Genomic DNA, 23501 nt, shown 5'->3' on the forward strand with positions numbered 1-23501 from the left:
TCTCTAGGAAATGAGCTTGTTGAAAACTAACTCTTTGGTGCATGCAGCATTTCATGCACTAGGATGTATAGACAGAACCTGAGGATACAGAGAGAGGCTAACTTCACAGTGTGACAGCACTCAAATACTGTGAAGAATGAGGTAGCTTAGCTCTCTGTAAAGTCATGTGATGACACAGCAGGTAGTGCTAGATGAGCTCTGTGTACCAGTTTCAGGCTGGGTCTTCACTGGGTTTCCAGGAGTACCTGTAGCATCTGGATCTCTGCTTCTGGGCCACACATTGACAGGAACCACCTCATTAGGGGCTGAATATGTTTGGATATTTTGTGAAGCCAACTTCAAACTTTATAGAACCTCTGCTGGGGTTTGCTGATGGCCTTTGCTGTAAACACTGAATTTCTTACATGTAGTATGGGTGATCATGTCAATAGCATTAACAGAAGTGCTGGTGTTGCCCTTTCCCTTACTGCAGTACTGCCAGTGACCCTTTTGCTTTGTAGTGGCCCCAGTCCATGTCCCATAAATACCCTTCCTCCAGTGTTGGCACTGCCAGCTGCTTGCGGGTCTTGGTATTTCAGAAGCTGCTCAGGTAGGACTGGATGTGATCCTCTCTCAAGAGAACAAGGATCTACCCAGGGGATCCTGATAGGGCTATAGTGAAGCACAGAAGGAGAGACAAGTGTGGCCACTCTAAGGAGGTCTGTACCCTTTTCTACATATACTTGTAAACAAGTTGTAACTGCAGACAGTTGTACTGCATGGTGGACTTGCATTTAGAACATGAAGGTGACATCAGGTCAAGATGACTTGAGGACAGGAGAAAGCTGTACACAAGTAAGTGGAGAAGCTGATCCAGGTGCAGAGGAATGCCAGATGGAGAGCAATAGGCAGCAGAATGGCTTATCTGAAACATATATGGATTCAATGCCACCCTGTTTCCTGCAGAGCTCTCATATGTGCAGCACTGAAACAGGTGAGATGACTCAGTGCCAGCTTCTTGGATATATTTGTCAGTGCTGCTGTGGGAAGCAAGAAACCAGCAGGAAGGTTACACAGGTCTTTTCTGTGATGGTCTTCAGATGTAATGAGGTCATTCCTTCTCCTCTTGATATAATCTGGCAATGGGTATACGGCCATTTCCTGAAACTATGTGAGTCATATTGACTCATTAGTTTTCCTTTGGTTTTCTTTACAACGAATAAGTGGGTTCTAAGGTGAAGAATAAACACTCTTGAGGCTATTGTGCTTTCATTTTGGCCACTGGTCTGTTTTTAAATGTCTTCCAAGTCTTTCCTCTGTTAGCCATGTTAATTTAGGAGGAGTCCATTGATGTTAGATCCTGGGCATCATTACTACCACTGCCTTCCAGAACTGGGTTTGGTTTTTATTGTGTTTGGGTTTTTTTTCCTGTCATGTACATTCAATAATTTCAATCTATCTTCTTTTTTTTTTTTTTAATGAAAAAAAAAATCAAGTATTTCTAAAAGAAGTGACTTGGATTCAGGTACACATACAGTGTCACTATATTTCTAGGTTCTTAAACAGATCTCACCTCCTAAGCACTTACACTTTTTGTTGTCTACAGTGCGGTAGTCTCAAAATTTAAAATATCTTGTCATCTGTTTGTCTGTTTAATATCAGAAGACAAATATAATATCCAGTGATCAACTGGTAGGATACCCCAGCATTAACATGGTGCAATTTGTCTTTTCATTCCAGTTTCCCTCTTCTCTGTCTCTTGATGTTGGATATTTATAAAAGTGAGCTGTTCTTTTTTAAGGATCTTATGTTGGGTTTCAAGTTAATCAGTTCTCACCAGCTAGCATGCCTATACAGGAGACCACCAAGGAAAACCCATTTGTTTCTGTAAAAAGACTAGCTTTTTTTTCCCCGTGCTTTTCGTTTTAGTAAGTTTGATAAAAAAGGGCCTTGAAGTACTTTAAAAGAGGGAATGATTTTGTGATTGTCCTGCACCATTTGACCTCAGACATGGTTCCATTTCAGAATGAGAGTTTTCCTGCATTAGAAGTCATTCACTGTAATCATTGGTCTGTGGAGGAAATTAGTTTTTACACATTTGTTGTAACATTCCTCAGTTGTCTACACTGTTCATACCAATAGCATTACACATTTATGTATGCCATCATAAACCAGACCCACCCATGCAATAATTATTACCACATGAATGTGAGACACTTACTAAAGGTCCACTTAGGAACACAGAAGTCTGTTCATGGATGAATATATATATATATGGTGGTATAATGGTCATAAATATTGCTAAGCCTTGCTTGGTTACATGTTTCCATAGGTATATTAACCTGACTTTATTGCATGCAGGTAAGATGAGTATAATAGTACATAGGCTTAGAAGTTAATTGACGGACTAAGCTTCGTAGCTTACAGAGTGAGTCTTCTTGAGAAGTCACTAATGAGCACTTCATTCCAAGTATTTAATACTACCTTGCCATACTGCTGTGCAGGCATGCAGCTGTGGAAGGGATTTGAATATATAACCCCTTGCTTACAGATGCAGGAGAGGACGTAGCGTGGAAGGTTGCATTAGCTTTCTTGGCTCTAAAGAGAGGAAGTTAGAGAAACATGCTGTTAAAACTGAACTATCATGACCAGCAGGATTTCACAACAGAGATGATGTTGCAAAGGCATCCTGAATGGTAAAGGCGTATCTTGACTTACTTAGCCACACATTTCTAGTTTAACTATCAAATATGCAGAAGTAGAATTGCAGGGACGTTGGCAAATAAGTCCTTTTCATCTGCATTCTATTTTCAGCTGTAGTTTAGCCTTGTTGTAGGACAAAAATCATTATTTCACACCTCATCGTTCAGTGACATAGTTTCCATGCAGTCATCTTCCTGCCCACCATCACTCAGTGTTTATATGAGCTAAGGGGAAGGATAAACATTTTCCTGTTAGGATTCCACCACAATTTGGTGTTAGTAGACATAGTCACAGAAATAATTTCAGTAGGCTCACTGATGATGTCATTGCACAGGACTCTTTATTCTTAACTCCTCACCCTGTCTGACTGACTGCTTCCCATATTGCTCTCACTTCCTTCTTTCATCAACATTGCACTTCCTGCTTCCAAAGGTCTTTCACAACCTCTCGTTCTCTTTGTGTTTCCTGCAACCAATCCCTTCCGGTTTTTTGCCATATCAAGCAGAGGGACGAAGCCACACCCCGAAACTGAAAAACCCAAGACAGAAATCATGGAACCAAAAAGATCACTGCTACTATTTTGCTCTACTGTTTTGCTCTACCTTTTGTCTTTTTTCTCCTTCACGTTTGTCTTACTCTTTAGATTATAGGCATTCCTCTATAGTGGAAGTGTTAGTGCACTGTAAAAACTTGTAAATATTTTCAACAATTTCTTGTGACAGCTATTGTGAAACATGCAGATAAGAAGCTGGAACCTTCCATATCTTACTCTTTCCAATAGCTTCAAACTACTCAGTAGTGACTTCTCAATATTTCTTATAGAAAACTAATATTACAAACCTAAAATTATACATCTTACCTATTTTTTAATTATAAAAGCATCAAAACCAAGTTTGGAATAATTTCATCACACTCAAATAATTCAATGATCAGGGTTTTTTTAAAATGTGGCATTTCAACACATGACCATTTATAAAAAATTGCAAGTAACTGAGATTAGAATGAAGTTGTTTTGTCTACTTTTAAAATGATATGCAATAGAGAGTTAAAATGTTTTGTGTTTTAAGATATCAACATAATCACACATCAATTAATTACAGTGTAGTTTCAGTCCAGTTGATACCTGATTACAGTAAGGTGATGCTTTTTAATGATTAATTGATTCCAGTATAAAAATGAACTATATAGGTATTCCAGTTATTCCCATTCTATGCAACACACGTGTGTATTCTACATCTGAATTCTACATACATGTGTAGACAGATATACAATCACATCTATCTGTATGTATGTATATGTATCTCAGATGTACATTGTGTTCACATGAACCATTGTGTTCACGCTATAATTATTCCCAGCCATGCTCTTTGTGGTTACATGAATTAGTGGTAATTGTAGGATAAATAATTACTGGTGTAACTATGCTATAATTTCAGTGTAATTACAGTCATTGTATTATTAATTTTAACCAAATATCGAGCCTGTACTCTTTCAAAACAGAACATTTAAGTGCAACCATTGCACAAAAAAGCTTGAAACTTATTTCACTTTCTGAAAGTTTCCCCTTTCTCTCCCACGCTAGTGACTTTCTTGGTTTTTTAATAATTAAAAAGAAGAATCTATGGGCAACTGAAAAACTCATATATATGAAATATGCTTGGCAGAAAAAAAATATTGAAAATTAGCCTTTTCCTTCAATTGCAGTGTTGAGAATTATTAAATCCTAACTCTGTATTTTTTCTGAAGAGATTTACAGTAAATCAAACATTTGTAAGACATCTTTATAAGATACTACATAGTAGGATGTTTTTCCCTTTGGATCTTACTTTTAATCAGTGTAATTCTAGTAGTTATTATTTCCGTCTGTCACTTTACTGAAGATGCATGTAAGTCATATTCCATCTTGAAATTGAAACTTAAAGAGAAAATAAGGAAGATCTCTACACTGGTATTTGTCCATAAAACTGTGCCCAACACCTTTGGATTTCCAAAAAATACAATGAAATCATTGATTAGTATAAACAGGGAGGACTGTTGCTTTTCACATGGAAGAAAGGCAGTTACTTTAGTTATGCGTCTCTGAGAAATGACCCATTAATTTTGCAGCCAAATAGCAAAAATAGCTTTTAATTCCTAAAGTATAGCAACCTAGCCTAGGATGCTCAGGAAGTAGAGCATCATTGGTAATTGTCTTAGAGTACAGCATGGCAGCTATAGTTGAAACCCCCAGTAGCTGACTGTTTTCCTCAAGCATAGGCTTCTCAGTATCTAAAGACCAGCCACAATAAACTCTGTGGTTCAGAGGAGAAGATCATGGCACATTTTGTTCCGTGCCAAGTTCCTCTCAATAGTCACATCACAGGCTGCAGCCGGGTAATGTGCTTTTGGGAAGAATAGTGCACTGGGAGACATGTGCCATGGACACAGCCTGTCATTACAAGCTCTCTCCCACTCCTCATTCTCCACATGCCATGCGGAGATGATAAGCATGATCTTGGGTCCCAGAGAGAGAGGAGGCAACAGCACTGCACCACCAGTGCATGAGGTATGTATGGGTGACGTAAAATGAGACAAGAAGCTGTTGAGTAAGCCTAAAGCTTCCTTAATCAGGGATCCATAGCCTGTTTATTCCTAAAATGTTTTATTGTTAGGGCAACTGTCAGTTAACAGTGTAAAGTTCTACAGGCCTGCTTTCTCACTGCACTGAAGCTTATGATATCATTTACAAAATCAGAATTATATATTAACAAATCAGCATATCAATACACAAGGTAAAGTGTGGGACAGAGGAAGCCCACAGCTTTATATATAACTGTTCAGCACTGTTAAATAGTAAAAGAGGACACATGCAAAAGTTGGATATATGAAATAAAATATGGTGCTTTCAATAGCACAGTTGACTATAAAAATATAACTGCTCTGTGGCTGATATTACGTGTTTTCAGTTTAAACTCAAGGTTAGTGTTAAACAAGGTCTGTTTTCAGATGGAATTATTCTCTTCCATGTATCTTGTAAAGAACAGCATATACTCTTTTCTAATGCAGCAGACCATAATTTGACCAACTGGTGCTGGTGGTGGTGATGAAAAAGGAGAGAGAAAGCCAGGGAACTTTATCACATCAACAAGAAACCAGAAATAAAATTCAACACTTTAGAAATGCTGTAAAGTGTGCTCATGAATCCTAAAAAGAACTTAGAGCCACAGTGATTTGTACTTTACAGTAAAATTCTGACATCTGAAGAATTTGGGATAGTTTGTGCTTTTTTGCAGCAAAGTAATTGAGGGGTGAGAGGGCACTAAATCTGGGACTTCACAAATTTGCTTTTAGCACCATGGCAGTAAGTCTGCCTAGATACTTGCTTCTAGCATGGCTCCTCATCAGCTGCTCCTTGACATATCCACTTCACAGTTAGTAGGAAAGTTTATACTAAAACGACAATTCTAAAATGCTAAACAGAAGACCTGTAGAATAGGTCTAGTACCAGGAATTCAGGTTGCTATGTAAGGATTTTAACAAAACAGTTAGAAAATTCTTTCCCATTGCATAGCTTGATAGTAATGGAAAAAGCTCAGAATTGGTTTCTCTTGTGGATGCAAGAGACGCAAGTTTAATGCCTGGAGTAGAAGTAAATTCAAGAAGATCAAAAGCAGATACATTTTTATTTGAGATATCGTACAATATCACTGTTCCAGTGTTTCACCACCCTCATTGTAAAAAAATTCTTCCTTATATCTAGTCTGAATCTACCTTCTTTTGGTTTAAAACCATTTCCCCTTCTCCTATCACTACAGGACCTACTAAAAAGTCTGTCCCCATCTTCCTTATAAGACCTCTTTAAGTATTGAAAGGCTGCAATAAGGTCTTCCCAGAGCCTTCTCTTCTCCAGGCTGAACAACCCCAACTCTCTCAGCCTTTCTTCATAGGAGAGGTGTTCCAGCCCTCTGATCATTTTTGTGGCCCTCCTCTGGACCTGCTCCAACAAGTGCATGTCTTGTACTGAGGACTCCAGAGCTGGACACAGTACTGCAGGTGGGGTCTCACCAGGGCGGAGTAGAGGGGCAGAATTACTTCTCTTGACCTGCTGGCCACGCTTCTTTTGATGCAGTCCGGGCTACAGTTGGCTTTCTGGGCTGCGAGCGCACATTGTGCACATCTTACAAACTTGTAGACCTGGTTTCTATTATGTGATGTAGAAATTACATAAGTTTAATAGTTCAGGTCTGAGTGAAGCTGCAGCGGTGATAGGAAGGTGTCATATTGGAGCAATTTTTTTCACATCGGATGGAGCATGGGCTGCACCAGGCAGTTCTAATACAAAGACTACAACCCCCATAGACTTTCCCAAGTGCTGTAATTTAGTACATCCACAGTGCCTGTCATTCAGTTTTCACAACATGTCCTCGACATGTTTTTTGAAAGGACAGATAGAAAAGTCAGCATGAAACCTCTGTGCCACTCTATTTGTCATAGCTTTTATAGCTGTTGTCACTTATTACTTTCCAAACAAAATGTTCTCAACTTTTCATTTTTGTTCTAATCAGTGTTTTCAGACATCTGTGAACTCCAATTTCTGTAATGGCGTACCTGTTTGAGATGGAAGTATCACACCTGAAAACTATTTCATGTGAGAGAATATAATATAGAGATACAGATAGACAGACTAATATTCTACTACTGTTGGTATCATTTTTCTTCCAATTTTGTATGTCTTCTCATATTTTTCTACTCTACTTTTTAATTGTTAATTCATATTCAGTGAAGATTTACGTGTCTATCATAACCACCAGATGTCTTTCCTGAGGAATCAGTCAATGTAGAAACCATCAGTAGGTCTCTGTATTACATCTTGTCATTCTGATCTGTTGTCTGTTATGGAAATTCCCTTCCCTAACTATTATATCAAGCAGTCTTTATAGTCTGAAAATGTACTAACTTTGTTAATATCTATTAGTTGACATTATACACTGCAGTGTAATGAGGTAGTGGAATTTTACTGGAGACTTTGGTATTGTTCATGCTTAAGAAAAACTAACTACTGAACACCAGCTCACTGCAAGGACAGCCTGGCCCTGGAAATAAGAACTTTGCTCCTTGGAAGCTTAGAGGTGTCCATGAAGGATAAAAGATACCCCTGGGCAGCCAAGATAACACCAACATCCTAGCCCCTCTAACACATCTTTGAAACTCTCCCAGCGTCAGTCTGGTGTCACAGATAAGTAACTATAGCAAGACTGATGTCTGGATCAATAGACAAGCAGCCAGAATGCTGCAGAAAGGTAGTTGCTTTGCAAAGTTTTACTATGATTAATAATCAGTAGTGTTATGTTAGCGAATAGTCAATTGTGTTGTAGCTAAACATTCAAGGTGTACAAGAACCTTGCGTAAAACCGCATTTGGGGTGCCCCACTTTGGCTTGGACACCTCAAATGCATGAATAAATATTCATTCTTGTAATTCTCGATTTCGCGTCCTAGCCTCTCTTCTCAGTCGGCACGGGCCAGTTGCAAATTTTCGTAACATCTAGCACAGAAAAACAAAGAAAATTAACTGTCATTATACAGACATCTGATTGTCTCCATCAGCTTCCTCTGGACCTCTCTTATTTGTGGCCTCCTTTGTTGAGATGCAGAATCATAGAATAGTTTGGGTTGGAAGGGGCCTTTAAAGGTCATCTAGTCCAACCCCTCTGCAACGAGCAGGAACATCTTCAACTAGATCAGGTTGCTCAGTGCCCCGTCCAACCTGACCTTGAACGTTTCCAGGGATGGGGCATCTACCACCTCTCTGGGCAACTGGTTCCAGTGTTTCACCACTAGTCCAGATCTCAGCAAGTCTCTGTAAACACGTTCTATTTTAAGGAATTGTGGTTTACCTCTCAGCATTACTTATGTTCCTGAATAAAAGAAAAGTACTGCCTCGGTGGGTTCATTTTAGAAAGCAACTCCGCTGCACGAGAGTGCTACACTCAATGAGCTCTTTCTGATCTCAGCCTCCACCAAGAAAACCAACACTGGGGCATGGACTTTCCATAAAGCCCTTTTACATCACCACGCGCTCGTCGCCTTGCCCTGACTGCACGCTTCCACAGGAGCGACGAGGGGACCACATGACAGACTTGCAGGACGACCGGCATGTGTGGGGAGCCTTCCCCAGGGAGGGCCGCAGCCAGGCCCCGCGGCCAGGCCAACGCCGTCCCGGCACGCCCGCACTGTCCTACCGACACCCGTTGTGCCTCTCCCACCTCAGCCCATCCTTCGACCCTCTGGCCGGTTTCGGGCCCGTTTTCAAGGCAGGTTCCGCCTTCCTCCCCTCCCCCACGACAGCTCCCTTCCCCTCCGCCCTCTCCAACGGCCGTGCACCGAACTCTCCAGAGGCTTCTCGTGCCCGGAGCCCTGGTTGCTAGGCGACACCGCTTACCTCACGCGCGTTGCCACGGTGACAGCTCCCCGCGCCCTGTCCCCGGTCGGCGGGCCGCCACGGCAGCCGCGCTCCGGGAGGCCCTGCGGCCCCGCGCGGGTAGGTGGGCCGCCCCGCACCTCCTGGCCCAGCTGTCAGCCGCGGGGGACCCCAGGCAGCCCTCCCCTCCGCCTTTTGGCTGGAGGCACCAGGGCCAGGCGGTGCTCCCGTCCTTGCCTTACGCAGTTCCAGGATCACTGGCTGCTCCACGGCTCTGATAAAAAGTATGACAAAATGTTGTTCACTAAAACCAGAGACCAGGAATTCACGCAGGCTATGCAGAGACCCTTCACGAGCTTCACCGTGGTTACGCTTCAGCTAACAGGCAGACATGTTTTGTTTTACTTCCATACATGCCGTTTGGTGGTGGAAGTGGGTGGAAGGTGGTGGAAGCAGGTTTCTCCGAAGGTGCCTGAGGCAGTTGCAGAGTGTGCATAGCCAGAGAGGAGCCATCATGAAGGCATCATCTTGAGTGGGAAATAAAACCCTAAAAACGTTTGGTTTCCTGTTCTAGGGAGCCACTCTTACCACTCTACTGGTGAACTAGCAAGTAACTAGTAAGTAAAACCACGGTGCTAATCCTTAGCAAGAAGCAGAAAGGTATAGTGGAAAACCACAACCCCTGTAGCAAATGGGACATTACTTTTGAGTAACTGGAAGAAGCCACTTTAAAAGTAGAGGGAGCAAGGCCACTAAAAAGAGAAAAAACTGCAAAGGAGAAGAAAATTACTTGTCCAAGCAAAACGTGAAACAAGGCAAACCTTTTACCCCTTTGTAACAGGTAGGTAGGTGGCTTTCCTGGATAAAGAGCATAGACTCCTTTTGAGGAGTATTGTATCATAATGCCAGTCCTCACAGTTATGATGGATATATACAAAACAATTTTGTTTTCTGCTGTTGCTCCAGTGCTGTAGCTTACAGGTTTGCTAATTGGTAGCTATGTAGTTCCTCATTGATTTTGCTGTTGGGTGACCAAAAATGTGAGTGAACCTGCTCTTTTCTCAACTGATTAGAGAAGCCCTAAACAGTTTCACACCTCAGGGAGAAGTGAAAGCCACAGACAGGCTGGGAAAGGGTAAAGCAAAAGAGATACCAGAGCCTGGAGCAGCTGGAACAGGTGGGACAGAAACAGCACATGCCCTGTGGACATATCACAGGAGTGAATGGGATGGACATTAGCATAAGACTAGTACAAAAGGCAGAACAACACAGGAGCCTGGAGAGAAATGCACCTAAAAAAATCTCCCTAGTTTGAAAGGACTTGACTATTCACCTGAGGGTGTCATGTCTTTTGTTCAGAGCTTTGTCCCTTGACAGTGAGACTCCTGACCAGATTCCAGTGCAATTCCAAAACACATTATTGTGGGTCAAGTTTTGGGGACAGGAATGGAAGAGTGATTGTGGAGAGGAGGATAGGAAATATTCACGTAATACTTCTGACAATTATTTCTGTTGTTGGCCAGGTCTGTTGTTAATCAAATACTGTGTAGAAAGTGTGTTATTTAAGTGTTGTGAAATATTTACTTCTGTGTCATTCATCACACAAAAAGTTGTATTTTGGTAGCTGACTGTTACCATCAGATACACTAAAAATGATGCATTCCTCTTATTTCAGGAAAGTCGGCACTAGCATCATGAGGGTGGACTATTTAACTCTGGTTAGTACGTTGAGTTCTAGAGATACATCTCTGTTTTTTCTTTAGAGACACAAGACCAGGATAAACTGAGGTCACACAATGAGTGCTTATAAATTAAAAATGTCTGAATTGTCAATCAAATATATTTTTAGTAGTTTTGACATTTCATTAAGCAGTATTATTAATATAATAGAACTTAATATAAAAAATCCTAAAGAGTTATTGGTATCTGAAAGTTGGGCTAATGTGAAAATGCAAAATAAAGAGTGAATTCGTTCAAAGATGTTATAAGCATTTAGAGCATGTTGTTGAGTGACAGCATAACTTCTTCCGTGTATCTATGGATTTTCTGCATGACCTATTTCTCTTCCTCCTGCTCCAAGAGGGGTATTTTTGCCACAGAAAGAACTTCCTTAGAAACCTGTCCCTACCCCATCCTAATGAAGAAACCGAGTATGATGAGATAATATTTTTTTTCATTTTTATAAGTGGTTTTCTTCCTTTTGAAACAAATGAGGTACATATGAATACATGGTTTTGTTAATAATTAATAATTTGAGTTGTACAGTCAGCTACATCAAGAAAACATTAAAATGGCAACTCGTAAGACTACAGCAGAATAACACAAACAAAACAAGAACCAATAGCAGCTTGTGGTAAAAGGAACTAATGTTTCAGCATTTTTATCAAAAAGCAAAGAATAAAGAAAAATATATGGTTTATTACACAATAGGAACTTTGTGAAGTGTCCAGTGCCATGTCTGATGAATGGAAACTACAAATCTGAATAACACACCCATAACCATGGAAGGGATAAATCCAGTCCACAGCAACCCAGCTGCACAAGCAAATGATTGTTGAACAGCTCGGAATACCCTTTCACACCTGGTCATGATATTTCAGTCACAAGCAATGGACTGTACAGTTGTAGAGCAGATACGTTTCATAGCTGTTGTCAAAACAAAATGAAAATTTTTGATAAATAGTTGAAATACTGGTTCCTCTCCCCTGCACAATGGAACTGATTGGGATCAAAAGAAAACAAGCTTTGGTAACACTTGATTCAGGGCTTACAAAACATGCAGCCCCTGAACATGAACTGGTAATAGCACTTGCAGATTCTTACAATCCTAGCACAGTTGAGGAATGAAGGCATACAGAAGACTGTTGGAAGAGGAGAAAGATTAGAGAATGGAGAAATGGAAAGAGTGGAAGGAGAGTAGGTTGCAGCTGTGGCAGAGGATGAGGACATTAAGGAATGCGGTAAATGGAATGGGTGGAGAAGATAAATGCTTGGCAGCTCTACTTTCACTCCTACAATTTGTTGTAATCAACTGGTCCCCTTCCTTTTAATTTCCACTCTTCTCTTGTCATAGGCAGGCATCCATCGGCTCTTCGCAGCCTTCACAGCCACAGGGAATGGCTGGTATAGAATAGATGCATCTCACACAAAACCAGGAATGGAGAAGTGATTTCAGGTCCCTGTATTATAGGGAACATCTCTGTGATGGGTCCCTGCTGCACTGGTAGAGGGATAAGATTGCTTCTATGTGTAAATGTTAGCCTGTTAGCCAAATTCTAAGAAGGTCTTCTCAACAGTGGCTCCTTCATTCAAATTTTGAGGACCATGCCTCCCTGGTGAAAGGGGCAGGAGAGGCAACCTATGTTTCCCTCCCTTCCTCCCTCCCTCCCTCCCTCCCTTCCTTCCTTCCTTCTTTCCTTCCTTCTTTCTTTCAAGAGTGTATGTGTATATATTATGATCTGTAGGACCCCTACCTCAAAAATATAAGAGCTCCTTTCTCACTTCCCCAAGTACACCAACATCTGGAGAAATCATCTAAAATTATTCTGCTAAGTCATGGAAATTATATAACGTTATTAAGTAAGATGGAATAGGTGCTGAGTTCTCCATTTGTTGATTACTTTAATCAGGATCAGTGAATATCATGTGTTTTGGTTAGTTACCTGCCTCGGTATTGGAAGAACTGTTTGATATTTTCTAAGCTATATTTGTACAAGAGGTATTGATCTTGTTTTACCACATAATAAAAAGAACCTATAGGAGGAAATCATGAGAAAGTACTCAGAATGTGGTAAAAAATACCAGATGACAACTTCAATTAGGAAAAAGTTTTGAAGGCAAGACAATGATTTCTAGCAAAAATAATGGGCAACTTAACACTGACAAAATGCAAAACTTCAAAAGATTCCTTTTTTCTTTTTTTAATAAGTGTGATTGCTTTTTTAGGTTTGGCGTAAATATAGCGAGCTTTAAGTTGCCCTTCCTTTTCACTTTAAGTCACTGTGGAGAAAATTCAACTCAAGCAGGAAATACAACAGTAATAAACCAAACAATAATAAATAAATAAACCCAAACAAGCACATTTTTACATTCCACCCCTTTTCTGACAGCCAAATTTTTATTTACAAAGCCTCCTGCAAGTTAATACAAGGCCGATCATCCTGTGTTTAAGACAAAAAAAAAGAGAGACCTTTCAAAATACAACTGAGGAGATCACGAAATATTCTTAAGTCACAATCATTTTGTAATTAACATCTTGAAGAAGTTCACTGTGGCTAAGCTCAAGTATTTTACCTTTTTAAGTTGTTATTAAACCACTCTGCATCTGACCCTTCATTGGCAATTTCCTGCAGATACACATCATGTATTGAGAAATTTATTACCACTATTACCACTTGGATTCATTAACCCATAAGTCTTCCACTTTCTAGAAAGATCTAAAGCAGGTATTACACTGAAAAAAGCCCAAGGTTAGAGCTGAGAAAAAGAAATTGAGAAAAGAAACTGTTTCACCCTGAGGGTAAACCTTTTTAAACTATATAGAAATTTTTCTTTTAAAGACAGTATTTCCATTTCTAAACATTCAAAAAGGTCAAACATTTTAATTCATTTAAACTAAGTCAGTAACATGACTACACAAAGATTTCAGATTATCTGCATAGGTCATTTACTGAAGACATCCCATATTCATTATATTCCAAAGTGATGTTCAGATAGATTTCTTCCAACAGGTCAAAACATACTCCCAAAGAGGAAACATATGAAATATTCTTTACATTTCTTCATCAGTTTCTAAAAATACTTAAATGTATTGGATAAAACTCGATGAGACACATGTTCATAGAACGTTACCTGTGTAATTTGGAGGTCAAGCACACTACATCCAAGAAGTATTGTGGGAGTTAAAACTGAGCACTGATTTCTCAACCTCTACTGTAATAATGCTACCGCAGTATTACTTTGCATTTTTAAGGGGGAAAAGGCATCTTCCAAACCAAGCTACTTCTAGAGCAATTATCCCTGAAGTAATGGAAACACAATGTGTTCAGGAAGTAAGTTACACAGTCAAAAGACCTGATGAAAACCAGATTGTTCCACGGCCACCACATGAATACTTCTAGTGATAGAAAATAAACTGCAAGAAAAATAGCTAAAACCAAAAGAGCTTTTATAGCTTTAAGGTTGTCCAGTATATCAGGCGCTGTTTTTACAACTAGGTTTCACAACTTTCTCATATCAAAGAATAAGTGGGACAATGGGAGTAAAGCTCTTCTTTCCAACAAACAGATTCCTGATCGGTGCTTAGAATTGACTTAATTTTTAGACCCTTTGGAAAAGTATCTTCATTTAATAGATTCCAATTGTCAATCAGGTCATATTTTGTCAAAATTACTTTTTCTTTTGAAGTCTGATAGACTCTCTAGCTAGATGAAGCACAAGAATTCATGGTGCAGATGATACTTGCTTGTATCTCAAAATACCGATAGTTTAGTATAGTAGAAACAAATTTAACAAGCTATAAAAACATGTTTTTGTCACTACTACTTCATCATTGAACTTTGCACTTACCACTGAACTATATCAATCTTTATGGTACAAACCGCATTTTCCGTATTAAAACCAGAAATTAAGTTAGATCAAGTTTGTTATGGTGGAGGTGGAAGGTAGCAAAGGGAGAGGACAACTCAGAGGAAAAAATGACTGGTAGGTGTTTAACCTAAACATGTCTGCTCATTAAATAAATTAATTAGTTAATACAGCAAAGTCATCACAGAGTAAGTTTGATCAGAAAACAGCTGAGCAGCAGAATATTTACTTCATGATTAGTAAAGTTTATTTTTAAAAACTATTATTAAATCAGAGAGGAATAGAGTAGATTTAGGAATTTTCCACAAATCCTCTTATTACCCTTAACAGGTAATAGATAATATTAGCATATTTTACAAAAGTCACATTAAGGGAAAGTACTTAATCTACAGTGAAAGGTAACCTAAGTGAAAATGCCTTAAATAGCTTTAATTCACTATAGTAAAATTTCCTCAAGTATTTTGGCTACATTTACCAAGTTTATGTTCTTTGTACATTAAGTTCATGTTTTTAAAAAGTTTAGGAAATGTCTTAACATTTGAAATGTTCATGAGTAATTCTTAAGAAATGGCCATTGGTCTACAGGGCCTTGCAGAAACTTTCCCCATGTGAGATTTCAATGGCAGCTTTCATGTTTCTGTATTTCATTACAGAACTGTCTCCCTGAACTTCCTTCAGAGATTTCTCAGTTTCTGTCCTCGTGAACAATGTATAAACTCTGGACAGCTGGATTCTTCAGTATTTGAAAGAACAGTAGCATGTTTATAAGTAGACTTACAAGCACTTTAGAGATTGTCAACAATCTAGATTATCTGGGGAAAATCACAATCAACAGCATCCTATCTCTTCTAGTAGTAGTCAACGGGTCGCCTCAGTTGCTGATTAAACTGCGTCCTGTCAGCAAATGGAGACAGGTATTAGGCCTGACAATTAGGATTTTTTTGAGGCACTCAGATTTTCAGCACTCTCTTTTTCTCTGAGATCCAAGAAAATTTTTTGTAATCATTCATTTCTTGGTGCATTTCTGTATTTTTTATTTATTTGTGAGAAAAAAAAATAATCAAGCTAATAGCAGCAAATTCATACCTAAGTGCAGACCTGACAAACTGTGTATTTTTTAGGGTGACAAAACCTTTTTCATTCTCCCTTTAGGTGCACAAAATGCACTGCAGTGGACAAAATATTATGTTGCTGTAATGGCTTCCATACTAAATTAAGTTTGGAATAACACCAATTGTTATCCAAAGAGGTGGCTGTACGAATACCCAGTCTTCTGAAAACATGCATCTTTAGCCACAAAGCATTCACTCCTATTTGACTCTCAAAGGATGTATATGCATGGACCCTGCAAAAGTGCTCACCAGCAGTGAAAATTCAAGTTAAACAATAGGCATGGCTAGGAACTGCCCACTTCTAGATAGTTCTAGGCTTGTCTTTCTGAAATGCCTTGTCCTCTGACTGTACTCAAAAGCAGAGAAGACTCAACTAAAATTAAAGTTTCCCTTTTTCCAAAACAAAACATTCCAATATTGCACTGCAGCTTGATAAAGCCAGCTATGAAAGTTTAAGAAATTACTGTTGCAGGTGTCTGCCACACTTTCTCTTACAAATTGTCATGCAAAGACAGCAAGATGTATGTTCACATTTCAGTAGTTCAAGTTCCCAAGCTAGTACACCTGCTTAAAGCTCTGTTGCAGATGTGTTTGCGCAAATTTATGGGCACATGTATACATTTCCTTCTTCCATCTTGGCTGTGCAATGGAAGCATGTAGCGAGGGGGTCAGGCAAACCATTGGGAATGGCAGCATCTTAAAACGCTGCCCCTCAATCTGCCAAGCACATCTGGCAGGTCTCTTACAATGGCTGTGTCATAGGTACTGTTTCATAACAGGGAACAGTTACAGGAACAGAGCGCCCTGTTGGGCAGCCTGGTCTGTATGTGACAGACAAAAACTTAATTCGTATTTAGCTTACTCTTGAAGTAGATAAATCAGGATGCCATTTTTCATGCCTTCAGTAGGAAGAATGTGAACTTTATTGGCCTTAACAAGGAGGGAATGGGACGCTCCATTACAAGGTTAGTAGGCGACTGGTACTTGAATCTCAGCACTAGATTAGCACTTATGGTATATAAACATTTCTGCCGAAAACTCTACACATGTCCTTCTATGCTCTTGTACCTTTTTGTGTACCTGAGGATACAGCCGCCGGTCTCTCTGCTAGACCTGACCCGTGCCTTGTGGGACAGACCAGCTGTTGGCAATGGTCATTCCTGCCGTTGGCTACAGTACAAAGGGCACCAAGTTCTGGCTTAGATTAAAGCAGGTCCCGTGGTTTTCGGTTTTCTCCCCCTGCCACCCACACCCCTGAGGCAGAAATGGAGGGGGGGCGGGAAATGGCCACTTGCGGGTTTGACCTGCAGCTCACCCAGGGTAAGCTCTGTGCCTTAGATCCACTTAAAGCACAGCCGACAGTACTGTTTGGTTTCTTGGCACTCTTGAAACCTAAAGCTGGTTATTAAAAAAACTCCAAACCTCTGTGTTTCGGCCAGGTGCAGCCTGTTGCAGAGAAAACTTGGTTACCCCGCGCACAGCCCAGAACCTGGACAAGAGGAGCAGTAAGGGTGCCGCAGCAAGCTGATCATACAGGTTATTGTCAAAGATGCCCAGCGGACCGCGGGCAGGCTTTCAAAGGTGTCGGAGAGGCTCCAGAGCCACGCAGCCCACAGCCGCTGTGCCGGAAGCTGAGAGAAGGAGAGAAGGAAGGGAAGAAGGAAGGGTCGGCTGCTCCCGCCCTGCCCCCGGCCCCACCACAGCGCCCCCTGGCAGCGACGGCTGCACTGCGCCCCTCGGCCCCGGCGCGTTATCGCGAATAACCGTCCGCCACCGCCGGCCAAGGGGCGGAGCCACCTACTCATTTAAATAACTTGGCGGCTCATTTGCATGCTGCCAAGATGGCCGGCCCTGGGATTGGCCGGCTCCGAGGCGGCCCCCACTGCCGGCCCCCGTGCCCACGGAGGGGGCGGGGACAACCGAGAGAGGGGAGGGGACACGGGACTTATTTGCATAACGGGCCGTCGCGTGCGACGGGGGGAGGTGGCGTTGGTGCCTGGAGCGGGTTCCGAATTTGAATCTGCGGCGGCAGCACCGGGAAGGCGGGAGCGGCGGCGGTGACCGCCGAGCGCTGAGGCAAGAGCTGCCGCGGGACGCAGGGGCACAGGTACCGCACGTCCCTCTCGGGGCGCGAACGGCCGGGCAGCGGCAGCACTCTGCAGAACGCTGCCCCGCGCGGCGGCGGCGGCGGCGGCGGTGGCGGCGGCGGCAGCAGCAGTGCGCATGTTCCGGGGCTGCAGCTTGCACACGCGCCGCTGCGCGCACCCACGCTCGCTCACAGGCGCAGCGCAGCTAGGCGCGCGCTGCATGGGAGCACGTGACTCGGCTCCAGTGCAGGCGGCGGCGCGCATGCGCGTTGCTGTTTTCGCGCAGCGGTGGCATTAGGTGGGGAGCGGGGTGCGGGGAGGCGTCTTCCTCCGCCCCCCACGTGTGGAGGGATCCCTGCGGCGGCCGCTGCGGGTCACAGGTAGGTCTGGCGTGGGGCAGAGCATGGCTGGGGCACTCTGCTGAGTCCTGAAGCTGCAGACAGCTGGGGAACACCAGGCAGTTGTTTGATTGCATTCTGTCTTACACATCGGTGAGGTGAGGTGGAGACGCCTCCTTCCCCGCACCGGCTGGGTGTTTGGGTGGGACGGCAGTGTCTCTGGCTGCCTGGTGCCTCGAAAGCAGTTCCTTACTCTCTCTCTGAATTGGGGATGGTGTGACCTGGGTGGTGCTGTATGCAACCAGTGGATAACCTCGCAAATACAGCGGGTGTGGATGTTGAGTGTTGCGGTGGATGGGCTGTGGAAGCAACGAGAAGACGACTGTTTTTCTTGTTATTGCGCTCAACAGCGTGCTGATGGACTTCAGAATAAAGTTTCTGAAGCATATGGGCATGCCAGTTTACTAGAAGTGAGGACGTTTCAGTTGGGGAAGAAAAAGGCCTAGCTGTGCATTATTTATGTGATGTCATCAGTAAACAAGGCCAGAGTGGCTACTCCAGGTTGTAGTGGAGGCCCACGTCAAACAAAATGGCAAAAGTTAACAGTTTAAGTAGTATATTCATGTAAAGAAGCTACATTTGAACTCCTCATTTTCTTTGAGCTTAAGCATTCAAAATACTGAAACTGTTATTCATAGTTAAGCATTTCAGATTTTAATTCTGATGTGACATTGGGGCCTGTTAGAGGTGTAGCATTGTCCTCAAGCGTTTTTTTCTTTTAACAGATATATATATCCTTATTAGATCTCCTAATCTTTGACAGATATCCAGTGGAAAATGCCTACATTAGCATATTTTTTTGCATAATAGTAATTTTGAAATCAATCTGTATATTGTAATGTCAGTGTGACCTTTAACACAGATAGACTTGTTGGATGGAAAAATTGTGTGGAATTGTTGATGGAAGAAAACTCTCGGGTGAACAGCTCAACTGTTTCAGGCAACAGTCAATGACGGTCAACATCCCAGATTATACAAGCAAATACATGTTGTTATGAATAAGTTCATTGGAATTTGCATCTGCAAGATCAGGATACTCTACAAGCATGCTATTTGGCTCTATTGCAAGTTAAAATATATTTTGGGCCATTATTTGTTATACTAGTTTGTTCTAGTTACAGTTATTAATATTTACTTTGTTTAGTTTTTTTAAAAATAGAAGTGTGGAGAATGGGCTTAGCTTCTGCTTAAATTTGAAATTAATAAGTTAAATGTGAACTCTGTACACAAACAACAGGTATCAATGTAAGAATTAAGTATGTTTTTCTGATTAGGTACTATTTTCTGCAGTTCTACAGGAAGGTATAAAGGAGAGTAATAACTTGAATATTAAGAATTCTTTGGAGCAGAAAAAAACACAAAAACCACTACTATTTGATACGTGATCTGGCGTAGGTAATTTCTCAGTTTTCAGATCTGTGAAATGGGGCTAATGGTAGTTGTCAGGCCCATCATAAAATGAATTCACTAATGATTGCATGACGACTTGTGCAATTCATGAATCATGGCAACTAAACATGCTATTCATTGCTCAAGTTTGGCAATTATAATCTTATTTTGTATGCTCCAGAAGTATCAAATCAAGTTCTTACGTACACGTAATCCAGAAAGGCATTGTACTGATAATTTTGGATAGCGATACATTTTTGATGAATGCCAAATAATTAAAATACTGAAAAACTTGTCACTGTTTGTAAGTAACTGCTCATTGTGTGTTCTTTTTCAAAGAATCTTAAGAGATCTTCATGTTCTCATCATTATGTTCTTAGTTTAGTAGACTTACTACGTTGCTTGGAGTAAAAGGCTTTTTATCAGCTCCAACCTTGCTACCAAGTGTAGCAGTGCTGAACAGATGCTTCCTGTGATAATGTGGAGCAGTGTTGTATTTTGCTGTATGAATTAATTTAACAAGACTATCTTGAATGTTGTGTAGGCTTGAAACTGATTGCGCTTAACAGAATTGATTCATAGAAGTATACAATAATTCTATACATCAATTGAAACAGTCATTTTGATGCTCTCATTGAGGGACCTCTTAATTCTCATTTCCTATCCATTATGAAGTCTGTTGTCAATAAGATGCTAATCCAAACAGATATGTATGCATGCTGTACTCTGCCATGTTTGCTGATACCTCCTGCTTTAGCTTGTATTGTTATGCCCATTTCACATATTTAGAAGCTGAACGTTAACTGTAGTATGTTAGTTTTCCTGTAAAGGCTCCTTTAATAATGCTTCCAGAATTTGGGGCGTTAAGACAGGAAATGATGTCTAATATAGACATATGCTTTCCCCTCAGTATGGGAGGTGATCTGGCTAGCCAAGAGACTGAACAACCTATGAATAAAAATAGTTTAATTTTAAATACTGATTTTACAGAATCTGTTGCAAACAGAAACAGTTTACATGTTAAACAATTTTTAAAATTGTATTTTAGTAACTGATTCCTAATTAGTTACTAAATCCTCATTTTCATTGTGTTTGATTGTGATTTTTGGGAGAAGGCCTTTTTTTCTGTTACAAACAGATATTTCCATAGTGAAAAGTAACTGGCTAAATCAGATACTCTGTTGTCCTTCCAAAACAAGAAAAAAATCTAATTTCTCCACATCTAGATTTTTTAATAGTATAATTATTAATTTAATTTCTCTGGGCTTACTGTCAGGAATTATATTTATGCCAGAAATCTCAGGGTTATTCATGAGATGTGGATAGTAAGGCCAAAAGACACTTTACCAGTATGTTGCTCTACTTCAGTAGTTTTCAAGTTGAATGCATTTTTTCCATTTGCTGTCCATCTAGTGTTTTTCTATACTGCGTGCTAGCTATATGTTTATGTTATGAGTTTATTTTGGAAATTACGGCAGTGACACAGATGTACATCACAGTTTTCATAGGGGATATTAGATGGGGAAAATAAGTTGCAAGTTATAAAACTGTTATGATACATGAATGTGAATTTTTTGTTTCCTTTTTTCCCTCCCCAATACATTTTTATATAATATTTCTCCTAAATGCAGTGAAATCTAAGATTGTCAATGTTTTTCAGTTAAATCAGTGGCTGAACTCTTTACTTCTCTGTAGTATGTGACATTACCGTGAGAGATTTACATACACACACAAAGCAATTGGGAACTCATAAACTGGCCAACACAAGTGATGCTTTCATGATGTATATTTGTAACTCTGGTACTTCAGTTACACTCATTGCACTATTGCTGTACTGTATGAAAAAACGCTCTCCAGTTTCCACCATACTGTAAGAAACAATGTTCATCAAGCAGCAGTGATTTATCCAAATACAGGATGGAGAGTAAGATAAGTTTGTTGTGTGGCGTTTTTTTCTTTCTTTCTTTAAAAAAACAAAACAAAGAAAAAAAACCCAACCAAAACAAGCAAATAAAACTCGGGGGTTTTTTTACTGACAACTTATTAAGAAGCAGAGACAAAATTAGGTAGTTCTCTGAAGTGATCTCTGTAACCAGCTGTTCTTGATGTGTTGGACAGTTACAGAATGTCTTAATCTCTGAATAAAGTTTAGATGTGAATTGGGTAATACTTCATATTTAAAATTCCTGTATCTCAGTCTTGTTTTGGATATTAAAGCCCGGTGGCTGATCCCAAAGAATGTAACTGTAAAGTCTTCTAGCTTTGAGATTTTCAGTCAGGAGGATCTGGAGAATAGATTTTGTCAGCCTTTGAGTTCTGGTTATCTTTTTAAAAACAAAATTTTGCATGATGTTGTGGCATCTTAATTTTCAGTCGCCTGAAGTGATTTTGTGTATCATTCGTAGTGTGTTTAGTTGTCCTACCTTTTTTGTTTTTGTGTGGGTTTTTTTACTGTTTTTTCCTCCCTATTTCTGTAGCAATGGGGGTCAGAAAATCCTTGAGTTCATATAGAGAATTTTTTAAGTCTCTGGAAGCATCTGATCATTAAAGTTCATTATTAGCCTACAGATTAGATTATAAAAGTGAGTGTGATCAGTTTTAGAGATTTAAAGTACTGATATTAGTTATCCAGAAACTGGATCTGCAGAATGCATTAGTATTTTTTTAGAATGGTAAAGACTGAAGTAAGCCAATACATTTTCTAGCTTTTCAGGTTGTAAACAATTGAACTGTGATTCAGAAATGGGAGTCTGTTTTGTTTGGTTGGGGTTTTTTTGTCTTTAGTTGCGTATTCTGGTTTTAGTTAATGTTCTAGTTCTTATCTCTGTTCTGTCTTGACTATTTGTGTGCGTATATATATGCAAAAAAAATCCCAAAGTTGAGAGTCGAATTTCAGCTACACTTGAGTTTTATGTAGTTTTGTGGTTTATGTTTTCATTTGAGGATATGTTAGACAGTACTAAACAAAAACCAGAATGCTGTTAGTGAAAAATAAATGCCTGCATGAAACTTAAAAAATGGATGAATAAGGTTATCAAATGGTACGTAGGAATTCCACTAATAAGACAAATGTGTTTAACAAATAAAAATTATCTTTTTTTTGCTTAAGCAGAAAATTGCAAAACAGGTATGTGACAAAAAAGTTTAATTCTGCCACAGCCCTACAAATTTTAACAGAAATTGGCTCAGTTCTAGTATAGTAGTCCAATTTTATGTGATCGTTGTTTGTCAATTGTTCTATCTGTAGTAGTTCTTGAAAGGCTTCTTGGTTTTCAGTAAATTTGACAGAGTAGTAAGGATCAAAGATAATTCCTGCAATTTTTGTGAAAACAAGCAGCTGGGGTGAGGAGAGGCTACCATTGTCCCCAGTGAGGGAACCTGGCAGTTACGCGTTGTTTTGGGGGGATAACTTGCTGTCAGCCAGAACATAGGTATTGTCTGTCAAAGCAGTATGGAGGCTGTCACATCAACAGGCAGCTTCGGACTAGACATGTACATGCACTCGCTTGCCCAGTGTGGTAAGGCACCAGTGATAACCTGAGGTTACTCTGATAAAAAGCAGCAAGACAATGTTTATAAATCTGCAGGAAGTGCAGTTTCATTAGTTCCATTGCTCACTTACTGTCTTGTTTAGTACCACTGACATATACTTTTTAAAATCGCCAGTGTATCTAACATCAGTCTGCCCTCCCTCCACATTCCCTCCCCCCACTTTTTTTTTTGTTTCAGTAATGATTCCTTGGTGGTGTAGCTGAAGGCATAATAGTAACTATGTGGTATTAAATAAATGCCTGATCCTCAGTTGTATGTCAGCTTCCATCATATCACTGTGGAGGAATTCAGAACAC

General features: G+C 40.3%; 1 protein-coding gene across 1 annotated transcript in view; it reads left to right on the top strand.

Moving 5' to 3' along the window:
- Positions 1-18194: 18194 nt before the first annotated feature.
- ATF7IP (activating transcription factor 7 interacting protein) overlaps positions 18195-23501 on the top strand; it is a 115839-nt gene continuing 110532 nt past the window's right edge. The window contains exon 1 of the mRNA XM_059816433.1: positions 18195-18246. The gene's annotated coding sequence lies outside the window, so the exon portion shown is untranslated. The remainder of the gene's footprint in view (positions 18247-23501) is intronic.

Source organism: Gavia stellata, chromosome 4, assembly GCF_030936135.1.
Source record: "Gavia stellata isolate bGavSte3 chromosome 4, bGavSte3.hap2, whole genome shotgun sequence".
NCBI classification, from domain to species: domain Eukaryota; kingdom Metazoa; phylum Chordata; class Aves; order Gaviiformes; family Gaviidae; genus Gavia; species Gavia stellata.